Below are 8,400 nucleotides of genomic sequence, written 5' to 3' on the forward strand. Positions count from 1 at the left end.
GAACTGAGTGGTTGGGAGATGATCTACTTGTAATTTTCTTTGTAAGCCCTTTTTGTTCCCTTTGGAGTTTGTATTATATGAATGTACACCTTGTTTTAAAGTGGTTTTCTTTTTTAAATAAAAACTTTAGGGCTGGATAGATGGCTCAGCAGTTAAGGCGCTTGCCTGCAAAACCTAAGGACCAGGGTTCAATTCCCCAGGGCCCACAGAAAGCAAGATGCACAAAGTGGTACACAAGTCTGAGTTCATTTGGCTAGAGGCCCTGTCGTGCCCATTCACTGTCTATCTGCCCCCATTCCTCTCATAAATTAAATAAAGAAATAAAATATGTTTTTAAAGAAACAACTTTAGGGCTGGAAAGATGGCTCAGCAGTTTAGGCACTTGCCTGCAAAGCCAAAAGACCCAGGTTTGATTCCCAAAGACTCATGTAAGTCAAATGCACAAGGTGGCGCATGCATCTGGAGTTTGTTTGCAGCAGCTGGAGGCCCTGGTGTACCCATTTTCTCTCTATCTGTCTCTCTCTCCCCTCCCGCCCCCCCCAAATAAATGAAAGTAAAACTTAAAGCTGGGTGTAGTGGCACACACCTTTAATCCCAGCACTTGTGAGGCAGAGGTAGGAGAATTGCTGCAAGTTCATGGCTACCCTGAGATACATAGTGAATTCCAGGTCAGTCTGGGCTAGAGCAAGACCTTAACTTGAAAACCAAAATTAAATAAATTCGTTAATTAAAGTAAATTAAATTAAAAAAAAACCCACAATTTTAAAATCCTATCCATGCTTCTGACCCAACCAAGGATACCCCAGGAAGAAATACTTGGCATACTCTGCCAGGGCCTGCCACAGACTGTGAGTGTGGAAAGTCATTTAGAGATCCCAAGGCTGCCTTCCCTACAAGAGGCCTCCACGCTCAAACAAATGGCCACACATGGAAAACAGGAGCAAAGAGGCAATTTCCATTCAAGTTGCTGGGGGCGCCGCTGCCCCATAGGCAGCTTCAAGAGAGGCTCCAGGAGGAGGCAGTGTCTGGGCTAGTCCATAGCTGAGTAAGAACCAGCCTGGAAAAGGAAGAAGGAAAGGTATTCCAGACCAGGACAGGCTCCAGCCTCCAGGCCAGTCTGTGTTAAGGAACAGAAGAGCCTGGCTATCATCAGGATAGCGCAGAGTGTCCTCAGGAGGCAGCTGTGCTGCTGGTGGAACTATTTCACGTCCATTTCACAGAAGACACCTATAATGCTCTGGCCATCCTAGAACCTTGTCTGGGTTCACATTTATGGACTTGGTAAGTGAGGGTTTAAGCCACTGCAGTCTAGCATCATAACTTCCCCGGGGGAAGTTGGGAGCGAGCAACTTTGGGTGGAAATGAATTATGTCCCAGCCCAACTTCGGATTCTTTTGACTAAGCACTCACACAGGGACCTTCATCTGAGGAAGGAATGGCAGAAATCTGGAAACAGGATCCGTCAGGAAATGACCATGACAGACCAGAAAGTACAGAAGCTGGGGCCCGAACAAGAACGGAATCAGTGGGAGATGCCAGGAATGAAACGGAACAATGTTGAGGAGGAGGAATAAGTGGCACATTGTTCACAACTCCAGTAGCCTATAAGCCTTGGAGGGTAGGGCTAGATCTTGGTTACAACTGTATTCCCCACCTACTTCAGTGCCTAAAACATAAAGTACGTTCACAAGACCCCCAACCTCCAAGTGAGTAGATAAAAACATGATTCCATCGCACACTGAGCCACCTTCCCCTATTAGATTATAAAATTCACCTAGCCAAGCCTGGGTCTCATAGCCTTGGATTCCCTTCCCAAGGACCTAAAATGATACATTGTGTTAGGTTCAATAATCAGTCTAAACATGCAATCACTTTTTTTTAAATTTATTTATTTGAGAGTGACAGACACAGAGAGAAAGACAGATAGAAGGAGAGAGAGAATGGGCGCGCCAGGGCTTCCAGCCTCTGCAAACGAACTCCAGACGCGTGCGCCCCTTGTGCATCTGGCTAACGTGGGACCTGGGGAACCGAGCCTTGAACCGGGGTCCTTAGGCTTCACAGGCAAGCGCTTAACCGCTAAGCCATCTCTCCAGCCCACATGCAATCACTTTTTTTTGCAGTGGTTGGAAGCCCTGGTACATCCGTTAGGCTGTCCATTTACGATTGGTTCTCTACGTGTGCAGCTCAGTTGCAGAGCATTTGGCTAGCATGCATGAAGCTGTGAGCTCAATTTACAGCACCGGCCCCCAATAGGCATTTTAGCCACATCTGATAGCACATGCCTGTAATCTCAGCACTGGGGATGCTGAAGCAGGAGGATTGGTGTAAGTTTGGGGCTATTCCAGACTTCAGAGAATTTTCCAGGCTGGCCAGAGATGTATAACAACACCTTGTCTCTTTTTTAAACACTTTTTTAAAAAATATTTTTTATTTATTTACTTGAGAGAGAGAGAGGCAGAGAACTGGCATGCCAGGGCCTTCAGCCACCACAGAGGAATTCCAGATGCATATGCCCCCTTGTGCATCTGGCTTATGTGGGTTCTGGAGAGTCAAACCAGGATCCTTTGACATTGCAGGCAAATGCCTTAACCGCTAAGCCCTCTCTCCGGCCCTGTAAATAATTTTTTTTTTTAGTGTTTAAAAAAGAGGGAGACCCTACTTCAAAAAAACTAAAAAAATATATATGTATTTACAAGCAGAGTGAAAGAGAGAGGGAATGGGACACACCAGGTCCACCTGCCACTGCAAACAAACTCCAGATGAATGTGCCACTTTGTGCATCTGGCTTTATATGGGTACTGGGGAATCACTCATGCCATCAGGCTTTGCAAGCAAGAGCCATCTCTCCACTTGTGACCCTGTTTTGGCTTACTATACTATTTACATGTCAATGTGTAACCAGTACCTCTACTAAGCAAGCCAGAAAAGGCTGCTCAGGTGCACCTTAAAGGTAAGTTAGTCTTACTCTATGGTCTGACTGCCACCCTTGAAAGCTTCCATTGACAGAGAGGCAGATACAGAGAATGGACACACCAGGGCTTCTAGCCACTACAAACAAACTCCAGATGCATGCACCACCTTGTGCATCTGGCTTATGTGGGTACTGGGGAATCAAACTTGAGTCCTTAGGCTTCTCATGCAAGTGCCTTAAACACTAAGCCATCTCTTCAGCCCACACACATGAATTTTCTCTTACCCACACACACGTAACCACTGTTAGGTTAGAGAGATGTCTTAGCAATTAAAGTACTTGCTTGCAAAGCCAAAGGACTCCAGGTCTGATTCCCCAGCACCCACATAAAGGCAGATGCACAAGGTGGTGCACCTGTCTGGAGTTCATTTGTAGTGGCTGGAGCCCCTGGTATACCCATTCTCTATCTGCCTCTCTCTCTCTCTCAAATAAATAAATAAATACTTTTTTAAGAGAAAGAGGGCTGGAGAGATGGCTTAGTGGTTAAGGTGTTTTCCTGCAAAGCCAAAGGATCCTGGTTTAATTCTCCAGGACCCACATAAGCCAGATGCACAAGGGAGTGCATGCATCTGAAGTTCATTTGCAATGGCTGGAGGCCCTGGCACACCCATTCTTTCTCTCTCTCTTTCTCCCTCTGCCTCTTTCTCTCAAATAAATAAGTAAATAAAATGTATTTTTAAAAAAGAGCCAGGTATGGTGGTGCATGCCTTTAATACCAGAACTCAGGAGGCAGAGGTAGGAAGGTAACTGTGAGTTCAAGGCTAGCCTGAAACTACATAATGAATTGCAAGTCAGCCTGGGCTAGTAAGGCCCTACCTTGAAAAACCAAAAAAAAAAAAAAAAAAAAAAAAAGCAGGGCTGGAGAGATGGCTTAGTGGTTAAGGCACTTGCCTGCAAAGTGAAAGGACTCAGGTTCAATCCCCCAGTACCCCAGAAGCATAAGGTGGCACATATAACTGGAGTTCATTTGCAGTGGCTGGAGGCCCTGTTACACCTATTCTCTCTTTCTATCTGCCTCTTTCCTACCCTCCCTCAAATAAATAAATAAATAAAATATTAAACAAAAATGGCAGCCACTCTTTAGATCCTCATCATCCTGTCTAACCTTGAACTTCACATAAGTGGAATCTGTTCCATATGCCTGATTTTTCTCACTTAACAATATATCCACGAAATTCATGTGCCTACCCTGGTACTATGTGCATTACTTTTCTCACTGCTGTGACAAAATGCCTAATAAGAAGCAACTTAAAGGAGGAAGGATTTATTTTGGTTCAGAGTTTGAGTGTAGTGTCCATCGCGGTGGGAAAGGCATGGTGATGGGGTGGCTCGTGGTTGTGGCATCCTGTTCACATCTCCGTAGATCAGGAAGCAGGGAATGGTGAAGGCCGGCACACAGCTGGCTTTCTCCTTCTTCCCTTTTTGTTCAATTCAGGACCCAGCTCATGGGATAGTACCACCAGCATTCAAGGTGGGTCTTCTCTTGGTTAAAACACCTTCATGGGAGCTGGGCGTGGTGGCGCACACCTTTAATCCCAGCACTTGGGAGGCAGATGTAGGAGGATCGCCATGAGTTCGAGGCCACCCTGAGACTACATAGTGAATTCCAGGTCAGCCTGGACCAGAGTGAGACCCTACCTCAAAAAAAAAAAAAAAAAAAACAGGGCTGGAGAGATGGCTCAGCGGTTAAGCACTTGCCTGTGAAGCCTAAGGACCCCGGTTCGAGGCTCGGTTCCCCAGGTCCCACGTTAGCCAGATGTACAAGGTGGCGCACGCGTCTGGAGTTCGTTTGCAGAGGCTGGAAGCCCTGGTGCGCCCATTCTCTCTCTCTCCCTTTATCTGTCTTTCTCTCTGTGTCTGTCACTCTCAAATAAATAAATAAATACTTAAAAAAAAATGAAAAAACCCCACCTTCATGGGAGCTAGAGAGATTGCTTAGCAGTTAAGACATTTGCCTGTGAAGCCTAACGCCCTAGATTTGACTCCCCAGGACCCACCTAAGCCAGATGCACAAGGTGGTGCATGCGTCTGGAGTTCCTTTGCAGTGGCTGGAGGCCCTGGCATGGCTATTCTCTCTTGTTCTCCCTGTCTCTCAAACAAATAAGTTAAAAATAAATAAATAAGTAAATAAATAAATAAATAAATAAATAAATAAAACACCTTCATAGAGCCAAAATTGTGCCACACAATGCCCTAGGCATTGATTAATCCGGTCAACTTGACCATGAAGATCAACCCTCACGCTGTGTGGGTCTTTTGTTTCCATTGCTGCCCTGCTGTCCATTATTCAGCTACAGTACTACTTCCTACCCAGGCTCCTGTGGACGACCATTGGTGATGTTCCCAGTGTGCAGCACTCATAAATAAGGTTGCTATGGAAATTTTGGTGCATGTCTTTTGATGGGTTATCCGTGGCTTTCTCCAGTGGGAATACACAAGACAGGCATGGGACAGCTGGGTTGTTTGATGATTCTCACCACCTTCCCCCTCAAAGCTGCCAAACAGTCCTGCACACCAGAGGGCTAAACTCTTTTCTCACTTTGTCTTTGCTAATAATCAATCATAGGATTCTGGGTTTTAAATAAGTATACCTAGCATTCCTTAACTTTAAACAAGTTCTGGGAACAGTGGAATAACCTTGTTTCTCAAGTCCTGGAGCATTTTTTTTTTTGTGGTTTTTTTTTTTCCTCAATTTTTATTAGCATCTTCCATGATTATAAAAAATATCCCATGGTAATACCCTCCCCTCCCCCACTTTCCCCTTTGAAATTCCATTCTCCATCATATCCCCTTGTGGTTGTTTATTTTTATTTATTTGAGAATGACAGACAGAGAGAGAAAGAGGGGGAGGGAGAGAATAGGCACACCAGAGCCTCCAGACACTGCAAATGAACTTCAGACGCATGCACCCCCTTATGCATCTGACTAACATGGGTCCTGGGGAATCGAGCCTCCAACAGGGGTCCTTAGGCTTCACAGGCAAGCGCTTAACCGCTAAGCCATCTCTCCAGCCCCAAGGAGCATTTTTAATAATTCCTTTAAAAAAAATTTTTCAAGGTAGAGTCTGGCTCTAGCTCAGGCTGACCTGGAATTCATTACACAGTCTCAGGGCAGCCTCTAATTCACAATGATCCTCTTACCTCTGCCTCTTGAGTGCTGGGATTAAAGGCATGTACCACCACATCCAGCTAATAATTCCTATTCCCAGATATTTTTATTTAGTTGGTGTATTAGTTAATTTCTCATTATTGTGACAAAATACCTAACAAAATCAACTTTGAAAAAAAAGATTCTTTTTGTTTTCTTTCTTTCTTTATTTTGGTGTTGTTGAGGTAGGGTCTCACTCTAGCCCAGACTGACCTGAAATTCACTTTGTATTCCCAGGTTGGCCTTGAACTCACAGCAATGCTCCTATCTCTGCTTCTTGAGTGCTGGGATAAAAGATGTACATCATCACGCTTGGCAGAGTTTATTTTGGCTCACCATTTGAGGTTATGGTCCAGCATAGTGGGGCAAGGCACGGCAGCAGGAACATGCAGCTGGTCACATGGTACACAGACCAGGACGCAAAGCGAGGTGAATGCTGGTGCTCAGCAGCTTTCTTTATTTTTTTTGCTTCAAGGTAGGGTCTCACTCTAGCTCAGGCTGACCTGGAATTCACTATGTAGTCTCAGGGTGGCCTCGAACTGATGGTTCTGCCTCCCTAGTGCTGGGTTTAAAGGCATGCACCACCATACGCAGCAGCTTTCTTCTTTTATATAGTCTACAAACCCACCCCATGGAAGGGTGCCACCTAGAGTTGAGGTGAGTGTTCCCACTTCAATTAATCTAATCAAGATAATCTCTCACAGGCCTGCACAGAGGATAATCTAATATAGATAATCCCCTTCAGGTGATTCTAGGTCCTATCAACTTGATAGTCAGTATAAATCATCATAAGCCCACTCCTTGTCAACCTGACACTCCAACATAATACTTTCAAAGCATAACCTTCTATCTTTGGTTCCCATAGGATCATGGCCATCTTGTAATGCAAAATGCATTCAAAAATTCAACTTCAAAAGTTCCCATATCTACAATAGTCACTGAGACTACCGAGTGAGTTCCAGGTCAGCCTGGACTACAGTGAGACCCTACCTTGAAAAACAAAACAAAAACAACTCCAAGTGTCATCTGAGACTCAAAGCAATCTCTTAACCATGACTCCCTGTGAAATCAAATCAAACTATATACTTCCAACATAAAACATTTCCATTTCAACCTGGAGGAATGGGGATACAGCAAGGAAAGACTGACTAAAGCAAGACTAAAACCCAGCACTGTAATCATCAAATCTTACAGCTCTATGTCCAGTATCTGAAGTGAGTGATGACATGGTCTGGTCTCCAGAAGGCATGAGTAACTCCAGCCCCCCATCTCTGTTGCCTGTAGCACACTATCTTGGCATGTTTGCATTCTCTGCCAATAGCTTTACTTGGTGGATGGTCCTGGCACCTCCAACATTTTGGGGTCTTCACAGCAATTTAGACTTCATCTTCACAACTCCATGAAGTATCCTCTCAGGGCCTCATTGCAGAAATCTGACCCTGCCTCCCATTGCCTAGACTCCGCAGCTCTCTGAAACTATGGAATAAGACACCAGGACCTCTCAATCTTCCATCTTTAATGCATATTAAACCAGTACTTTATGGATGACATTGCCAACTTCTGCTGCCTGCTTAGGATGGAGTATGACCCCTTTCTTCAGGTATTTTCCCTTCAAAAGATATCCATTCTTATATGCTGTAGCCTTACATGTGTTGGGTTTATTTATTTATTTATTTGTGAGAGAGAGAGAATAGGTGCACTGGGGCCTCCAGCCACTGCCAACAAACTCCAGATGCATGTGCCACCTTGTGCATCTGGCTTACGTAGGTCCTGGGGAATCAAACCTATGTCCCTAGGCTTTGCAGGCAAGCACCTTAACCACTAAGCCATCTCTCCAGCCCCATGGGTTGCGTTTTACCCTCAGGGCATATTTCCTATTATCCCAGGACAGAATAATAGGCTTCTTTATAATGGTGCTAATATCTTTAACAAGTCTCATTGCCCAGGACTTTAAACTGGCTCAAATTTCTTTCTTTCTTTCTTTTCTTTTCTTTATTTTTGGTTTGTTTGTTTTGGTTTTGGTTTTTCAAGGTAGGGTCTCACTCTAGCTCAGGCTGACCTGGAATTCACTATGTAGTCTCAAGGTGGCCTCAAACTCATGGTGATCCTCCTACCTCTGCCTCCTGGGTGCTGGGACTAAAGGCATGTGCCACCACACCTGGCTTTTTTTTCTTTAAAAAAAATTTTGTTTTTATTTTTATTTTATTTTTAACTTTTTTGTTAACTTTTATTTATTTATTTGAGAGAGAGAGAAAGAGGGAGAGAGAGAGAGGGAGAATGGA

Source organism: Jaculus jaculus, chromosome 12, assembly GCF_020740685.1.
Source record: "Jaculus jaculus isolate mJacJac1 chromosome 12, mJacJac1.mat.Y.cur, whole genome shotgun sequence".
Taxonomy (NCBI): Eukaryota; Metazoa; Chordata; class Mammalia; order Rodentia; family Dipodidae; genus Jaculus; species Jaculus jaculus.